The sequence below is a fragment of the Hermetia illucens genome, chromosome 5 (assembly GCF_905115235.1).
Source record: "Hermetia illucens chromosome 5, iHerIll2.2.curated.20191125, whole genome shotgun sequence".
NCBI lineage: Eukaryota > Metazoa > Arthropoda > Insecta > Diptera > Stratiomyidae > Hermetia > Hermetia illucens.
Genome location: NC_051853.1, coordinates 49,643,307 through 49,663,290, shown reverse-complemented (window position 1 = coordinate 49,663,290; position 19,984 = coordinate 49,643,307). Strand labels below are relative to the sequence as shown.

The 19,984-nt window shown below is 43.2% G+C and overlaps 1 protein-coding gene across 1 annotated transcript in view; it reads left to right on the top strand.

The window, feature by feature from the left end:
• The first annotated feature begins 17,685 nt into the window (after positions 1 to 17,685).
• LOC119657356 (protein singed) overlaps positions 17,686 to 19,984 on the top strand; it is a 95,168-nt gene continuing 92,869 nt past the window's right edge. The window contains exon 1 of the mRNA XM_038064230.1: positions 17,686 to 18,427. The gene's annotated coding sequence lies outside the window, so the exon portion shown is untranslated. The remainder of the gene's footprint in view (positions 18,428 to 19,984) is intronic.

Here is a 19,984-nt window from a genome sequence, read left to right as displayed (position 1 = left end):
AATTTGTTTCTGAGTTCGGTTTGGCCAAGTAGCACAGAAGAAAAGGAACGGCAAACAATTATTTAACCCCTGCTCTAAATATTTAAACGTAAGCAATAAACATTTTAATTTTATTGACTTTTCGCATAGCGAATAACACAAAAATGCAACGAAGCATCGATTTTTCAACAGATCGCGCATGGCTTTACGGTAGATCTATGCATGCAACAACAGCTAGGCCAGACACATTGTGTGTTTCCAGAATATTTTCTTTTCAAGCTCTGACGGACTGTGAAAGAAGTGAAGATTGAAGACTTCTTTCTCCTCTGGATGGAGATTTTTATCTCTGATGGCTATTAGTAAATGCCTCAATATTCAACTTGCTGAGGAGGATTGTGTGCTTCCACATTCACTTCTTTAAGCTTCTCTTGTTAGTTTTGGTTTTGGTAATTGTTCCGCTATGCGAAGGAACAGTTCATGTCTTGCATTTACCTCACATTAATTGGAACAGGTTACTGTTCGATCGTTATGTGGCTGTGTAACATATTCACTACTTACTATCAAAATTCATGGAGCTACGTGCTAAGGAGGAGAGCGGTTGCATGGAGGCTGCATGACGAGTCATTAGCTATCGCGCTGACTGGGTATAGCTGGAAGCTGAAGATTTTTCTAGCCTGTACCATTTAAGTTGCAATATGACTACGACTGCGACTAACACTAAGTCGAAGAAAATTTGTGTTTGATGAGCCACGTTCCTCAAGACGTTGCATTCGATTAGTAACCGTCTACCTGGAAAATCCATAAATAATGACGGCTTTATATGCCACATGCCATCTAATTGTCTCAAATTCTTTTCTAGCTACGTCATGGAATCTGTTCAATAACCGGAAACATTTGTTGATGCTACTGATATCAGTTCTCAGTTAATTAGGTGTTAAGTATGTTAGGTATGCGTATTAAAACCTAAACTTGCAGTAAAACCTAAATCAGGAAGCGATCTGCAAAGCAACTTCTGGCGAGAACTTCCAGAATATGAGCAAGCTTTGATTAATGGGTCTGAGGTAGGCGAAGATGAAAGTTTTTATTAATCTGCTCTATTTTCGCGTGCATTTTAGCAACGGGTTTACTACTAAAGTTTGGTCAGAGAGATTAAATTTTAGTGCATTATAAGTGCGAGATATTTAGTCAACACATGAGTACCTAAGATGTATGTTTTCCTCTACCATCTATTTCTAGCTGTCCAAAATGTAACGAATCACGAGTAATTGCTTATAATAGCATACATAAAGTATGTTGTCATGAATGACAAAGTGCTTCCTTATGTCCTAGTGGTTAGAGCAAGTCACAGTTCAAATCTCATTGGCGGCAGAGGGATTTCTTGTCGTGACTGGATGTTGGATGTCAGTCGACTCAGCTGTGAATGAGTATCTGACTCAAATCAGGGTAATAATCTCGGGCGAGTACAATGCTTATCATATTACCTCCTACAGTATACTGTAGTGTACCGTCACGGTCTTAAATGAAGTGCTCTAACACATTTCAAGGCCCTGATCCAATATGGATTGTTGCGCCAACGATTATTTTTTTTCTCCAGGTGTCACAATCTCGGCAGATGCCGGATTTTACCTATGACTATCACTAAGTGCCAATCATTTAAGCTCGGACTATCCTACCTACTTAAATTAGAAAGGGGCACTGGTTGTGGTGGCCGGGGGTAGATCAATGGTAGAATCCATCGAGAACTCCCCGCAACATCGGGCACATATGCAGAATGGTACATTTCTGCATGATTTGAACCAGACTGTGTGAGAGTCCCAGGACATCAAGGGAAGCCGTGAGGAATTTAGGTACAATACCTGCAGCTGACAATATTATGGGAACTACAACCACCCGCTCGAGGCGCCAAATTTCTTTGATTTCCCGAGCCAGTGGTTGATAGTTCACCTTCTCCACGTATTTCCATTTAATGTTCCTATTATGGGGGATAACAACATCAATAATGTACGCGGAGCGACTCGTCTTGTCAACTAACAGCACGTCAGGCTTGTTGTGTGGAATATGGTGATGAGTTAGAACTTTCCGGTCCCAATACATGCTGCAAACAGAACTATCAAGTACTGCTTGCGGCTCATATCGGTAAACCGGACATGTTTCCGTGATCAGTCCATGCTTGTATGCATGGTTTTGATGGATCACCTTACATATAGCATTATACCTCATCGTGTATTGCACTGGTGCCATAACAGCGCAGTCAGAAATGAGAAGGTCCAACGTCCCTAATGCCGGACCACACATTCCGCACTGGTTGGTCTCCATCCGCTCTTTCATGATGGGCTTTTTATAAGCTCGGGTGGTTACCACCTCGTCCTGAATGGCACATATAAATCCGTCGGTCGCAGCGAAGAGTTGTCCGTATGCGTCGCTGGACGTTTTCCAGATCGGTTTTCATCCACGTCAATATTTCGAACGCATAAGCCGGTGAATGGATAGCGAGAGATATGATTTCAGTACCAGCTTTGCAAGTCGCAGCAAGTCCTCTAAGTACATCAAGTGTGTCAGTTTGCACTTGGCACGTAGGTCATATTTAATTGCAAAACCATGCCTTCTAGCATCATTCAGTAGCCATGAAAGGGGGTTCAGTGCCATGCAAAACCAGCGCTTCTGCTCTTCGGAGCGAGGTGCGCATTGACTATTCCACTAATAATGAACGTTTTGAATTTGTAGAGGGTTGGCCCTATATGTTCTGGCATTCATCAAGGCTGAGAGATGGCGGCGTTCAATCAGTACGTGGTCAATTTGGTTGAAAACGGTCCCGTCTTTCCGTGCAAACCAGGTAATTCCAATACTGTGTGACACTGCTAATTGAATGATCCGCAGTCCGTTATCATTTAATTTCGGTGTAAGCTATGGGAGCCAACGTATCGCCTGAATACGGGCTGCTTCCCTACTTGGCTGTTAAAATCCCCCAGTATCATTTTGATATCATATCTGGGACAGGTTTTGAGGGTTCGTTCTATTGCCTCGTAGAAGGTAGCCTTCTCCGACTCTGCAGTCTCCTCTGTAGGGGCGAGAACATCAATGAGGCTTATGTTTCTAAATTTGCCTCGCAAGCGCAGAGTGCATAGCCGTTCGCTTATGTTTTCAAAGCCGATAACAGCAGGTTTCATTTTTTGGCTGACTAAGAAAACTACTACGAGCACACGGTTTACTGGATGGCCACTATAATATATGGTGTAGTGACTCTTCTCCAGGAAACCGGTCCCTGTCCAACGCATCTCCTGTAACGCCGTGACATCAGCTCAGCAGCCTCATCTTTGTACAGGGAACGCACGTTCCATGAGAAAATGCGCAAATCGTTATTCCTTTTTGGTGGCCGGGTACATCGTTCTGTTATCCATACAGTCCGAGGCTCCTGTTGTGGCTTCGTAACAGGTTGCTTTCCGTGTAGGGTTGTCAACCCTACCCAACCCCCAACCTGGAGGACCAATTGGTACAATTTGCCCCGTTTTTAGGCGCGGGAGACTCGCCTTCATCCTTCTCCGTGTACAGCTTTTCGTTAAAAAAGAGCTCTTGGCGGTCACCACGTGGAGGTGGAGATAGGATTTGGTATTAGAGCTGTTGGTGTTGGTTCAGCAGGCGTTTCCTAGGTTTTATGTTCCATCTCAATTCACATTTCGCCCTGGGACCTATGCACCCACCCATGACCATTGCATTGCTTTCCTCACATTTTAATCTTGTCAAAAAGTGGTGCATTTTTTTCGTTTGTAAAGTGGTGAATCGGCGTATCAGGCGGTCTCATTCTTCCAACCTAATTTTCGTCAATCGGTCCGAATTATTTCTTACCTTCATTGGAGTTAGCCATATTAATCATATTATATCATCATAATCATATAATTAATCATGTAGCCTTCGTGCGTTTTATAATCTGTATATTTTTAACCCAAACTCGAGTTCCGGTTCGGTAAGCCGCAGGGCACCGAATAAATAATAATTTAATCACAATTGATACCTCTAGTATTGTTGTTGGGGCATGATGATCAGAGTTAGGAATAACGAACTCTTTCTCGCTTCACAAGAGCACATAACGATCTTAGTGTCCACTGCTAGTACATACGCATGAACTTTTCCCTATTCAGTGGAATACACCTTCAAAGCATCATACCTACCAACATACAACTTACTATCATGGAACTACTTGATACTACCGCCTACAGATTGATGTGTATCTTATTTAAAAAAAAAACTTTATACGTTGACCTCCCGACTGATTGACTGGCCTCATTGAGTCAAATATGAGGTTTTTCTACCAAGCAGAACACTTTCATTATTTCCACCACATCCCCAACCCCTTCACCTTCAACCATAATGAAAGAGGCTCTAATCATTGCAGTCCCATTCATTCGTCTCCATCTTATCTACAACATAATCAAGGGTCTATTCACATCTATATTTGTAGACTGTTTTTATGGGTCTATCTCACGCTATGACAGATTCTTCTTCCGTTTCGCCCATTTCACAAATCTGGACACAATTGCTTATTTTTATTACTCATCGCTGGAATGGAATTGGCCGAGTGTCTTACGGTTCCTCCTCACAAGCAAATTTCTATCCACCTGTGTACCTCTAGCCAAAGGTGACGACGACTAGAGTCGGTCATCTGTTCAATTTGCAGCATTTTCAGGTGATTATTATGAATGTACTCCGGCACGCAACATAAACAAACCGGCCGGCGACTACCGACCATCGACCCAAGATCGGGGACTGACCGGCCATCACCGTGAAAAACCAATTTGTTTCTTACTTGGAGAAGTTTTAATCGTGACTAGGGTGTATCTGAATGATACGAAAAGGAGCCTGATGACGGCTTCTTAGTAGTATCAAGTTGAACTAAAAATAGTTGCACTTTTCTTATCTGACTGCACTTTAACTTGAACTTTTTAGATGGAAATTAACCGGTTCAGACGCTATTTAAGAGCTACTACCTCTAGACGATTGAAGATGAATGATGAGAAACAGATTAGTGAACATTTTATTTAGTTAGATCGTTGGAAGTTTAGGAGTCATTAACTAGGAGCTTTATAGGGTTTCTTGGCCTCGCTATAGTTCAACTAACTTCTTATCAATAGGCATCGCCATACCCACTCTGTTGTTGGATACCTATCTGTGATAAATTGGCTGATAGTTCTAGTTGACTTGACCCTTTCGGCTGAATTTCCGGGTGAAGCTGAAGATTGTTGAATCGGAATCTCTGTAATTGCATAATGTTTCCAGGGAAAGAATAATGTGAAGTATAATAGTAACGCGCTTTGAAAAGTGACTCTGCATCTCAAAAAGTCAGGTTTTGGTTGAGTACCCATCTCCTCGGATTTGGACTGATTTTGTGCTCTGACAATTTTCAATGAGGAGGTAATTTACGATGGCGAATATTGCGGTTGAGGGATGGAAGAAAATCCATGAAAGATTGCATTTAAGGTGCTGCCCATGGAGTTCCCATTCTTACTTCAGCACCTTAAGCCCAAAATTTATGGAGATGCGAACCGTAGAAGGCGTCAGAATATCTTTTTCGTTCACTGTATGTAACACAATTTGGACAATGAGCACATACAATTTGTTGTGAAACTCTCTTACTATTTCGTTTACACAATAATAGTTACAAATTAGTCAGTCTCCCATAATTTACTGAAAAATAAGTTTAGTGGGGTGTCAGCTTGAAAGCGTGGAGCTGGATCTACAAAAACTACCAAAATACATATGTATTCGCCTGATAACCTTTATCAATTCCAGTAATTTGCAATGTGAATTCTTGTGGAGATAATGGGATCTACCTTCAAATTTGAGGAGGATAGTTAAAGATGTTGAGATACCAATGGAACAGTCTCCATGAGTCCCCTAAATTGCTTACGCTTTTGGCATCCATCAGTGAAAACTCTTAAGTTCCAAGTTTTATATTTTTTAGCATAATCACCGATCTGTTTCGGAACCTATGGAAGACGTCAATCAATTGCAGCGGTCATCTCGAGTAGAAATACACTTTTTGATTCTTCAGAAGGTTTTCATCAAGGTGCGATTGGTTACTGAATAAATTTCGAAAGTTCGCAATGAGTGTTTGAGTGATTAGGCTTTAGGTTGAGGATACATAATTCGGCAAGTCTTCACATGATCTCCTCACTCCTCTCCGACCACTGGAAATAATCTTCGAGCGGCCCAGTGTGAGTGTAGGACCGGGCTGAGAGTAGATTCATCCAACTGGCTAAGATCTGTTTGCCTGCTGGTCATATTTTAGGGGCAAGCAAATCTGGCCGAGAAGCAACGGTTCAGGGACTGCTCGTCCTGTGCTGACAAATAGTTAATAGGATCCCAATCCAAGTTGGAACAACGTACGTATAAGACTGCGTGGCCAATGAAGATCTTAGTTTCTAGTATGCAGACTCTGAATACCTTGGGCGCATTCGATTTCAAGTGGGGTAAGAAAAAGAATGTGAAGAATAAGGAGGTCGCTACTGTCGACGGGTGGGAAGAAAAGGACCTTGCTAAATACCAGGCATTTATAGAGGAATACAACAGCAGATGCCTGAGAAACCAGCAGAAAGCGAAACTTACCGTCTTGAAGTACAATCAATCTTAAGATAAGGTTGTACAATGGAGGAGTAGAGTGTGCACCGGCTCGAATGCCAAGCAATCTCTGCAAACAGGCAGCAGCGGCGGACCGACGAGATACGTTCTGCGAAACAATTCAACGACATAGCCACCTACAGGTGACTTTAGCGAATGGTAATTCCGTGTTTGTGGATCAGTATTAAGATCAGGCTATCGGAGATAGTTATCGGGCAGTTCCTTGATTGCAAGAGAAAGCAGGGAGGATCTCTTCTCTGCTTTAATCTCTTCCATTTGATCCATGGGTTCTACATGGTAACCTGCGAGGAGTGAATCCCCAGGGACTTCCTCTGTTCATGTGTCGCTAAGATCAGCAACACATGTGTGGGCGTAAAGCTCAAGATTGTCTTGTACGATGATATTCCCAGGAGAGCAGTCGCTCGCATCCGCATGGTTAAGGACCAGCTCTTGCTTCTTTAAAACCCAAGGATTCTCATGGACGACCGTAATCAAGGAGGAGAAATCCCTGGTGAACGCTCATTTTTTTTCTAGATCGAATAAATGGAGAGTAGCTGGAGGTACTGGAAAATGTGGACTATAAAGTGCGGTTTGGATCCAGGAACTGATCATCACCTCGATCCAGCTCAATGAGCGAGCGAGGATGGATGAAAATCCACGGTTCGAGACTGACGATCCGCTACGCAAACTATGCCAAGAGCAATGGACTCCAAGGAAATATTACAATTCATTCTACAGCACAAGTATTCTCGTCATAAATAACTTGCAACGAAAGAGGTGATTTTCTCTTCGCCTTCTTTATCAATAAATACCTATCTTCGTGGAACATGCAACCTTCCATTCTCTCAGTTTGGAGAAATGTGACGGTTGGGAAAAGGTTGTTGATATCACTCTACTAACCGACAACTGAATTTTCAGCATGAACATCTGTAGAGGTTTGACCAGAAATCCTTTTCAAATAAAATTTGGATACTTTTTAGTATAAAAGGTTGGAGACCTCCACAGCAAGAGGTAAAGGTCTCCAACCCTTTCAGAGACCCCAGGGTGATCAGTTGGACGAACTTTGGTCAAGTTATAAAGAACAAAACACTCTAATGCGCAAATTGGTAACATTGGCGGTCGGGGCTCTGTGAAAGGCATACGAAACCGCGTCCAAAGTCTCGGGCCCTGCTAAATACAAGCAAGAAGACATTGCCACCGTGGTTGAATGAAAATTTGTCCAGCCACAGAAGGCTGACCAAGGAGGTGGTTAACATCTGCTACAGGCAGAAATATTGGCAGCCATTCAAGAACTGCTTGAAGAAGTAGAAATCGGCCATCAAGATGCCAAGAGGCGGTCCTAGTTAGACTATTCTCAGAATATTGAAAGCACCAGCGAATCTGCGAGACTCATTTCAACAACGTTAGTACCACTACGCACTACTTAGCAACGGCGGACCTCAGATGGTGCAAGTACTTATTCACAGCAGAGTCAATTGGTATCCGACATCCAGTCATGACACAAATTCTTCTGATACTATTGAAGTTTGAACCATGACTATCTTTTACGACAGCTATTGCTCTTGCCATTGTGTCATAACTTTTAGTGTATCACTATATATAAAATGAGATCACGCAGTTCGAACGTCATTGCTAGTGCTGAAATCCTCCCCTCGAGAGACAGACTACTGTCACAAGCATGCTGTCATTTGTAGTCCATGAAATCATAAATTCCACTTAAGTTCACAGTTAAGAGGCGTGGATGGAGGATATAACTGGCATCTAGTGCTAAGGCATAAAATCAGTAAGGATGGATGGAAGAAAACTAAAAAAACGAAATCATAATGTCGTCAATGTCGATTATGAATCGGTAAAAGGAATATCGATTTGAAATCTGAAACATACGGACAGGGGTTTCAGAACACTTTGCGAACAGGTCGCAAAATACAATATTGATGACGTGCCAAAAACCAGAAGACGAAATTGCTAAGTAGCACGGTATTTTACTCGTGTACTGTTCTCAAAATCCGTACAAAAAACGAGTACCCGGTGATGCTTTTGCCATCTGCAAAAAATTCGGCAAATGTCACAACTTTTTGGTCAGTCAATGAAAAGATATGTGCGCTTTCAGGGAAACGTTAACTTTTCAAGATTTGGCTATTAAATGCATCCTTACCACCGAAAGACAACGACGATTTACTCAAAGACGACTTCTCCTATCGCATTGAATCAATATCTGGTCTACTGCCGTCAAACGATACAACATTTTTGGCGACCTTAACACTGAGGTTGTAAAGGAACCATTGGCGACAAAAGTCGTTGGTCAGCGAGAGCGGCAGCAAACTTATAGAAATTGTATGCAGCAGAAACCCTATAATCTCGTCGATTTGTCAGGAGGAAGCATGGACCTCTTCAGATGGGAGGACACACATACAAAAAACAAGATGCTCCTAGCAACCTCGACATTCAGGATCTGCCTACAACTTGACGAAAAGAAACATAGCAAGATTTCAAGCAAAACATTAAGGATGTTGTAAAAAACGATGTTACAACAAAACTTCGAAAAAAATAGCAGCTGAGAGTAGAGGTGAACACTTTGGGAGGTCGACATCGTAATCAAGCGCCCTAGAAGAAAAGGAGGCAGTAAGGTGGAGAGTGCTTTACATTTGAGTAACATTAGAGTGCTTTATGCTTTGTTTTGCGAAGTTGTACTAAATACTCGGTATTGCATTATTTCTATTTACGTGACTTCGGTTCTCATAAGCAGCACAATGACATTTTCTTTTTGCCGTAGTATTAACAATACTATGCAACTTTATGTTAAATTCAGGAGCTCAAAACGGCTGCCGACCCTGCGAATGAAACAGACGTAATAAGTAGATTCTCTTTCTACTGTCTTTCAGGAATTAAATCTTTTAAGACAAGTTCTTCTCTGCTGCTTAGGAGGAATGAGGATATATATTCCGAAAATCAGTACATGATCGTTTTTACATGAATTCAAAAATATTTCAATATTCCAATTAAATGGGATTCGAAAACTTTCCCGTTACTACCCCAAAATTATCTCTTTTTGTCATTTTTGGAATCTAATAATTCTAAATTATGGATTGCCGTATTTTATGATTTATCTAATATTGACTATTTCCAGTTTCACTATTTTAATAAAATCTCAAATCTTACCAACGTCTTCAAAGTGCTAATTTCCTATTCGAATAACTCCATGTCCCTGTTCGCAAAATGCACATGACATCACATCATTATTCTGCGCGTGCTATAAAATAGGAAACACCATTCAAGGACATGTACATTCATTCGACCACATTGTATGTATGTAGTACATAGATACCTGTGCGCCGCTTATACCGGCCGGCGTGTGAAGCCAGGGTCGAAAGAATTCCAGTTGAAAAGGAGAGTGAGGGTTGAACTCTAACTGAAGGGGAGAAATTCGGTTGAAATAGGGCCAATTTCTGAGATTCGAACATGCTCGGAAAAGAACTCATACATCTGCGCAGGGAAAAGGAAACTGGAAATCCTTTAACATGGCAGCGAGGGATGTAGATACTCTTTTTGTGTTAGTTTTGCTTTGGCAATGCAGGGATCGCTCACAGCAACCATCCTCATGTCATATCGGACTATAACCGGTCTTTGCGGCCTTTGAGATTCCCATGAGACGAAGGTTTTTGATAAGAATCACATACATGCCTATGTAAAGGTATTCAATTACCTATCGGGAATTCTCTATAGATAGAATCAGGAGCTACTTGCCGTCAGCAAGCTGTGATTGGAACTACAAAGAATGTTCAAATCAGTGGAATGGAAATCTAAAGACAACTTGAAGAAAATTATAATAACGTATAGAAAATATACTACCGGAGTTCCCAGATTGCAAAAATTGTACATTGCTTCGTGAAAGTATGTTTCTGAATGAATCCTTGAGAATATTTATCTTCCATAGAATTGTCAATTTGTTTCTAATCAATGTGTGTTCGCGGTGTTTCTAGCGAAAAAGTTTAAGGAATTAAAACCGAACACAGTTCGAGAACAGTTCCCGACCGAGGCACAGTTTTTATTTTTGTTTTGAGAAGACAATTCAAATTTTGAGTGTAAATTTAAAAAGATATTTCTTTCTTTCTTCATAATGTACAAACATGTTTCCCAGCAAACCCACTGCACATGTCACTCAAAATGTTTTGAGATCCTGCGAAAAATCCTGTTTCTATCACAAAAGGGGCATCGAAATCCAAGTATTACACATAAGCAGCAGGATGAATAGTGCCTAAGCAATAAAGTCAGATTGAATTTGAGTACTATTTAACGCCCACAGTTCTTCTTGAGAGTCCTATATCACGTAGAGTTGGAGTAACCCTTCACTTCATAGACCCGGAGCCGGTGACAGACATCTTTTCCCTATTTCATACAGCATGCATTTTTAAGGATTATTATTAATACAAATGCAATGCCAAAGGGGTGTGAGCTAGGTGGCGCGCTATCTGGCCATAATGTAAATTCCATTGCTGGAATATGTACGCATTTCGATCATCTTCAAAGGCATGCAATTTACACTAGCTTGAAGGGCTCAAAGGCCGAATGATAAACTACCAGGTCTGCAGGCATGCAATTTCAATGCCGATAAAAAAATTAACGTTTCAGAAAAATTGCTGTTTACACGCTTCCCCTATAGGCTCTAGAGCGACCCACCTGTCAACCGTCCTCTTATCATCATCATCACCAACGGCGCAACAACCGGTATCCGGTCTAGGCCTGTCTTAATAAGGAACTGCAGACATCCCGGTTTTGCGCCAAAGTTTTCCAGTTCGATATCTCTAAAAGCTGTCTGGCGTCCTGGCCTACGTCATCGCTTCATCTCAGGCAGGATCTGCCTCGTGTTTTTTCTACCATAAATGTTGCCCTTATAGACTTTCTGGCCTGGATCATCCTCTCCCATACGGATTAGGTGGCCTCCCCACCGCAGCCTATTAAGCCGGATTTTATCCACAACCAGACGGTATCGGTATCGCTCATAGATTTCGTCGTTATGTAGGCTACGGAATCGTCCATCCTCATGTAGGGGGCCAAAAATTCTTCGGATGATTCTTTTCTCCAACGCGGCCAAGAGTTCGCAATTTTTCTTGCTAAGAACCCATGTCTCCAAGGAATACATGAGGACTGGCAAGATCATAGTCGTGTACAGTAAGAGCTTTGACTCTATGGTAAGATGTTTCGAACGAAACAGTTTTTGTAAATTGAAATAGATTCTGTTGGCAGCCAATGACCGTGCGCGGATTTCATCGTCATAGCTGTTATCGGTTGTGATTTTTGACCCTAGATAGGAGAAATTATCAACGGTCTCAAAGTTGTAGTCCCCTATCTTTCTTCTTCCCGTTCGACCAGTGCGGTTTGATGTTGTTGGTTGGTTGGTTTTTGGTGCTGACGTTGCCACCATATACTTTGTCTTGCCTTCATTGATGTGCAGCCCAAAATCTCGCGTCGCCTGCTCGATCTGGATAAAGGCAGTTTGAACGTCTCGGGTGGTTCTTCCTATGATAATGATATCGTCAGCATAGGCCAGTAGTTGGGTGGACTTAAGGTGGATCGTACCTCTTGCATTTACCTTAGCATCACGGATTACTTTCTCCAGGGCCAGGTTAAAGGGCATCCCCTTGTCGTAGACCGTTGTTGCTTTTATCTAGTCTCGCACATTGGTCAGGGTCAGCCTAATCAGTCTTATCAATTTCGTCGGGATACCGAACTCTCTCATGGCCGTCTATAGTTTTACACGGGCTATGCTATCATAGGCGGCTTTAAAGTCGATGAATAGATGGTGCAACTGTTGTCCATATACCAACAGTTTTTCCGTCGCTTGCCGCACAGAAAATCTGATCTGTTGCTGATTTGCCTGGAGTGAAGCCTCTTTGGTATGGGCCAATGATGTTCTGGGCGTATGGGGCTATCCAGCCTAGCAACACAGCTTAGAATATCTTATAGATGGTACTCAGCAACGTGATACCTCTATAATTGGTGCACTTTTTATGTATGAGACAGATAATGCCTCGTTGCCAATCGTCAGGCATTGATTCGCTGTCCCATACCTTGAGCACAAGTTGATGAACCACTTGGTGTAACTAGTCGCCTCCATATTTAACTAATTCGGCTGTAATTCCATCGGCTCCTGGCGACTTATGATTTTTAAGCCGATGAATTGCACGGACTGTTTCTCCTATACTTGGTGGTGGCAGTATTTGTCCGTCGTCTTCAGTTGGCGGGACCCCCAACTCGCCGATGTTTTGGTTGTTCAGTAGCTCATCAAAGTACTCAACCCATCGCTCCAATATGTTCATTCTGTCGGAAATCAGATTTCCTTCTTTATCTCGGCAGGATGAGCATCGAGGTGTATAAGGCTTCATCCTGCTAACTTGTTGGTAAAACTTGCGCGCCTGGTGCGGTTACTCCCTGTACTTTTCTAGTTCACAGACTTGTTGGTTCTCCCAGGCTTCCTTTTTCTGTCTGCGAAGTCGCTTCTCCGCTCGCCGGAATTCGTGATAAGTCTCTGCGCGTGCCCGCGTTCTTTGAGAATGCAACATTACTCGGTATGCGGCATGATAATGTTCTTCAGGTAATTGTGAAGATGGTCCGAGTCTATATTGGCCCCCCTATATGTTCTGATATTCATCAAGGCTGATAGGTGGCGGCGTTCAATCAGCACCTGGTCAATTTGGTTGAAACTGGTCCCATCGCACAAACCAGATACTTCCAACAACCATTTCGTGCAATACTGCTAAGTGGACAATGCGCAGCCCGTTATCATTTGTATTTTGATGTAAGCTATGGGAGCCGACGTATTGCCTGAATACGGGCTCCTTCCCTACTTAACTGTTAAAATCTTCAAGTATGATTTTGATATCATACTTGGACAGGCTTCGAGGGTCCGCCAACTGCCTTGCAAAAGATATCCTTCTCCGCCTCTGCAGTCTCCTCTGTAGGAGCGTGAACGTTTATGAGGTTTATATTTCTAAACTTGCCTCGCAAACGCAGAGTGTATAGCCTTTCGCTTATATTTCCAAAGTGGATAATAGCAGGTTTCATTTTTTTGGCTGATTAAGAAACCTACTCCGAACACATGGTTTACTGGATGGCTGCTATAATATATGGTGTAGCGGCTCTTCTTCAGGAAACCGGCCCCTGTCCAACGCATCTCTTGCAACGCTGTTACATCAGCCTTATATTGGGACAGAATATCAGCAGCATTCGGTCTGTACAGGGAACGCACGTTCCATGAGAAAATGCGCAAATCGTTAATCCGTTGTCGTTGCCGGGTTCGTCGTTGTAAAATCGATCCTGTTCGAGGCTCTTTTCGTGGTTTCGTAACATCGGTTTCCCTACCCAACCCCCAACCGTCAGCAGTTTTTCATAAAGCAATCATCACGTGGAGGTGGAGATAAGGTTTGGTAGTAGAGCTGTTGGTGTTGGTTCAGGTTTTATGCTCCATCGTGGGTACCAATCCACGTTTCGCCCTGGGACCTATACTACCCTTTGACCGCCGGATCGGAATAGTGCCGATCGACATTTTGGCCGGATCCATAATGGACCCGATTCTTCTTCTGGTCGGCACGTGAAAAATGTCGAAAGGGAGGCATCGTTTCGCTGGTGGGAGCGGACGGAAGAGAGTGGATGGACCCACAGATTGATTCTCAGCATCAAAGTATAGAAGCAGAGAACGCATGATGAGATAAACTATGATCTCACGCAGTTTCCCACGGCAGATTGAGGTTACCATAAATGCTTCTATAGGTTTAAACTGGGCAGCTCACCCAACTGTTCCAGCTGCGACCTAATTCCCTGGGTCCCGAAACATGTTATCGTCCATTGTCCTAGATTCGCAGAAAAAAGAGTATAGAGGAGACATCGGGAGGAACGGTAGCACCGGAAAATGTAATTGGGAGAATGTTTGCGTGCCAGGAGGACTGGGATGTAGTGAACGGCATGGTAGGGCGGGTTTAGTGCAGGTTGAGAGAGGCAGAGGAGGCGGGAAAGGCGCGGTTGCCAATGCTATCGATTGACGAAGGAAGAATTTAGAGCCTTCTGGTGTTGGTTGTAAAAATTACACATGCTGGCACATGGGTATCAGTGTCTTTGAAAGATTTCCAATTTCGGAAAAAAAGACAGACAAAGAGGCAAACAGTAAATCGGTTTTAATAAGGTTGTTTTACACAAAACCTTAAAAATAAAGACGATAGTGAAAAACAACTTGCCTAGAGTTTTAGGGAGAAGAGAGCAACATTTTCCATATTTGCGCTATATAACTTTTGTTTCTTGTGCCCCCCTTTATTCCCACTCCAAATTTCATGTCAATCGGTCCTGATTGAAAGACTTCGGAGGTTGAAAGTTTCAATGACTGGACTATATTTGAATTTTTAATTACATACGAATCATAGCAGTCATACAAAGTTCCTTACATAAGAAACGCAATGTACGTTACAGCTTCGGTTTATCGAACAACTTACATTTTATTGTAATATTAGAGTTTCTAACTATTCTACTTTTTTCAGAGTTTTGTCTTAGTAAGGAGCTCCCGAGATATCCCGGTTTTCCACCGAGGTCCACCAATTCGATATCCCTAGAAGGTGTCTGGTGTTCTAGTCTACGCCACCACTCCATCTCAGGCAGGGTCTACCACGTTTTCTTTTTCTACCTTCTAGACTTTCTGGTAAGGAACATCCTCATCCAAGAACATATAGGTCATAGTGTTTAGTTTACTTTTCACTAATCTTTAGAATAGTTTTTCCTTCATTTTATATATGGTTGTCTTTCAATCCTTGGAGGGTATAGGGCATCAACCACACCTACGCGTCATCGCTCGCGGTTGCCTGAAATAAATGCCTTTTACCACCCCCCCACGACTTCCCGAGATGTTCGCACTCATCCTCAACTGCTCTGCCCAAAGTGCCCTTGGGGCGACCCACTCGTCGGCCATCTCGGGAGGTGGATTTCACCGCATGCCGTCGCCAGCAATGCAATTGTCAATTCTCCTTAATGTGTGACCTATTCACTGCCAGCTCCGTTTTCCTATCACATCGCATACAAGTGCCAAGCCTGTGCGGCGACCAAGTTCTTGATTTGAAATAGTGTCAGGCCAGCGTACTCCGATAATACGACGCAAATAAGTAATGACGAAAGTTATGGGTAACAGTGGAGTTCACTTTCCATGTACTACTCCCGTATAGCAACACAGAAAGAACACTAGCACAAAAGAATCTCAACTTGATTTTGGCTTCGAGCTAACTGCATTCCCAGATTTTAGGCAGGGCAGCGAAATCGGATCTAGCGCTGTTAATGCGTCGGGCGAAATCCAGTTCGATACCACCGTCGGTAGAAACCACGGTTCCTACATATATATATTCATCATTCATGCTCTGCACATTAATGCAGATAGGGAGAGCACGATGACCCGTTAGACTGAGAACCTTGGTTTTGTTGGTATTTATCTTCAGTCTAACTCAACTTGCATCTTTTTCCAATGACCCGGTGAGACAGCAAACAGATATTATTATAGTCGAGGTGTTTGAGGAAAGATGGCATAGTCCATTGAATTCCTCCACTTCCTCCGGACAGGGCAGCATGAAGAACGTTACCGATAACAAGAAGAAATAATATCAGTGACAAGATGCAACCCTGGCGGATTCCGCTATGGAATTCAAAATCCTCCGAGATTTTTCCTCGGTGCACACGTGATATTTTGTCGCTCTGATAATAGCTATTAGTTTCTCTAGAAGGTCGCTCCTGCCTAGAGAACTCTAGATACACTCTCTGTTCACGCTATTGAAAGTTCTCTCAAAATCATTGAAGAGCACGTGACGCAAATATCTAAATTCCGCCCACTGTTCAAAAATTATCCGTAGATTATTGATATGGTCAACGCAGGAGAATCCGGAACGAAAACCAGCCTGCTCTCTGTCGATCATGCTTTCGAGATGTTTTTTTATGCGTTCCAAGATTAGTTAGATTTAGTTATTACCTTTGCGACGGGAGGGAGTATGCAGATACACCTCCAATTGTCACACTCAAAGCAGTTCCCCGTTCTTTGGGACCTTGACGATCATCCACTTCTTCCACTCTCTGGGAAAGGACTCAGATTCTTAAGATTTTCGTACAAGTGGGAGTAGCATATCTGTAGTAACTGCAGATGCAGCGATAAATATCTCTGGATCGAGACAGTCAAGTCCAGCGGCTTTACTCCGTTTGAGTGCATTGTTGACCGAAATGATTTCTCTTCTGCTTGGAAGAACAGTCCATATTCGTATGCTACGGTAACTAACCACTTCATCCACAAGAGGAGGAACCTCACCGGATATGATGTGGTTAAGATCCATCGTGAAGCGTACTTTCCCCCTCTGCAGTTAGCCAAATTTTATGACTCCCTAAGTCCATTTTGCCAATCTATTATTTTTACTTATAAAATGATTTTGAAAGCCGAAAAATTGAAAACAAAATACCAGAGTGCCCTGGCTCACTGCAATATGCAAATATGGTATGCGTCTGAACTCTACTAACAAACGCTATAATAAAATTGCTTTTGGTAAGTTGTAATTAAAAGCTAACTGCTACTGTACAAATCGCAGGATAACAACTTCTGGAAAATGTCCATTTATTGAACGGTTACTTTAATTATATTCTCACATGGTTTAGAAAATCTGATATCTTCCAATTTATAACAAATGAATTGGCAATAAATTCGACAATTAAACCTTGTAATTGCCCGCGATGGGAAACTACCGAATACCCGACAACCTAAACAAGTTCCAGTTCCCGAAGTAGCGCTTCAGTTACAAACCGTGGCATCGCTAATGCGTGACTGCACTCCAAATTCCGTGGTAAGCAGCCATGCAGGCACACGAGCGAGTTTCCCTAGCGAGAACACTGGCGGCGGCTCCGCGCTTGCAGAGGCCCGACGCACGGAGCGTTGCATGGGTGCGCAGCCATCGGGTGTCCGCGGCCACGCTACTCCGCCGTGCCAGTGCCAACTCCAGCAACTCGACTCCGAGCTGAAGAACGCAAGACGGCGGCAACTGCGAGGCGACCTTCTAGCAAGAGCAGCGACTTGTGCTTCATTAGTAGTTCGGCTCGAGTACGAAGCGGACACGCCACACAACCTGTCCGGCACAGCTACCTCTGTCCCAAGAATCCAAGTATCTTCATCTGCACCTCTAGCCAAGGAGACATCCCGACACGTCCTCAGCCAGGAAAGTGTGCAAGTGCTCGTCCCGGTCGCCGCCTTGATCCAGTCCCAACTTGCCATTAGCGATTCTGAGCGCGCCAGTGCGAACCCGCCGCTGCAAGGATCCAAAAGTTGGCCAGGAGCCGCACAAGGAAACTGTCTGCAATCGATAATTCCCGGAGAGTGCAGTGCACAGAGAGCAGTTTCGAGTTCGAAACCGTCGAAGTACTTACTGCTAAGTGTGACGTTGTTTTTGTACGCGAACAGTCGAACCGGCTTTCCACTGACTGTGCTCTGCTGTCCCGGCCGCCGTTCTGTGCATTTTCGCTGGTCGTTGTCTTGAAAGGAATCCACGGATTTCGTTCCGCGATTCGTCATCTTCGAATTGCAAGTGCTGGTCTCGGTTTTTTGCAGAACTCGCTTTAATTACGTTCGCAGTGCTTTCCAAGTCCCGTAATACAAAGAAAAGTTCGCTTGCAGTCGTGAGCGCTAAAAGTGTTTCAGACAAGAATTTGTGCGGAAAATAGCTTCGCTTTCTAATTGCACTCCACGCCGCCCGGTCGAGTCGTGAAGGGGATAATTGCCCGTACGCTGCGTAGAACCCGAGTGACGACACAGCCAAGGAAGGAAGCTCAGCAGAACTAGGTGAGTCTGAATCTTTATAGCCAGTTTCCGTTTTGCTTCGTGCGGCAACCACCCATCCCTCGCGAACGCTTCAACTATGTCAAAAGCCGGCTGCCGGCTAGGGAGAGACCTCGAATCATCTACGCACAGCACATATGGCGCCTGCCTGATAGCACTTTCCTCCTGTTATGTACCAGGTCCCATGCATATGATCTCCGGTGTCCAGCCGCGTTTTGAATCTCCACGCCGAGTGCTTGCCCTTGGCCATGGTTGCTGTAGTCCTTTTTCCCGGCACCGTTGACTTTCTTGTGCTGGGAATATGGAAATGCTCACAAGATCTCCGAACGTGTCCCCTGGGAGAAAAAGAAATGAATGGCAAGCGGTGTGTCGCTGTAATGTGTGGGTGTGGTACACATGGTTGGGATATGTAAATTATTTTTGGGACGATTCAGGGACTATTCTACCGGAGGCCATTTAACGTCCTCTGTCAGTATCTACCTTTTCCGTGCATGGCCGGCGGACTTAGGTACAGGCACCGCGTAAATTTAATTATTTTGTGTGAGTTCGAGCGACTCATGGGATGCTGGAATAGTGGAAATTCCGTTCTTGTCCGTATGATTCCTTGTGACGAGAGAAAGATTTCCGTTTCGATAGTACGGGAATATCCCAATGAGTAATACAAGGGATGAAAGGCGTGGCAGATGGTTTATTTTTAATGTTGCTTTTCGCTTTGTCTGTATATTCAAAAAGGAATGCATATGTTTGGAGGACTAATGGCCATAGTGTCATTCCAAAAACTTAAGAAAGTGATTTGAGTTGCCTCAAAGTCACTGAAGGTCTTAAAACCTTGGAACTTGTAGACAACTTGGAAGGACACAGAGATACAGAGGAAATCTAAATCGATTCAAAAAGCGTCCCAAGATATTTAGATTTGAATGCTACGAAAAATTTAAAGTCAATAGACGTATGTCTAGCAATGGGTCCAGTTACATAACCACTCCGAATGAAATTCATAAATAAGTTTGTGTTAAGTACTTTTTTTGGGAATTGGAGAATGGAGTCCCTTGAGTATCTCTAAATTAAGGGGGTCATCCCGTGTGTCGGATCCGCGGAATCGAATTTTTTTTTTGGCATCAATTGTATCTAGATATAGTGTAGAATATATGGCTAAAGTGATTTTTTGATATTCGGAGTCGTTCGGATTTATGTAGATCGCCGTAATAAAGCTCGTATTTATCGGTCTGAATGACGTTCGAATGACTTCGCTAAAAGGACAAGATTTGAAGCCAAGGCCGTACATGTGTTTCTTCAAGAAACCTAAGGGTTATGGACTAGGTATAGCAGATTAATGGTCAGTTAAGGCTTTATGGCTAAAAATCGCATTCTACTTTTTAAATGCGTTTTTCTCGAAACCGCATGTTCAAAATCGGCTGCCACCACAGCCCAAAATCTTTCCAACGAAATTCTTTGAAATTTTCACGACTTATTCAGAACATATTTCTACAGTCCGCAAATTAGGATAATTGCGATTCAATCAGTAGTTTTTTTTATTCATTGAAGAAGCTGTAAAAAACGCCA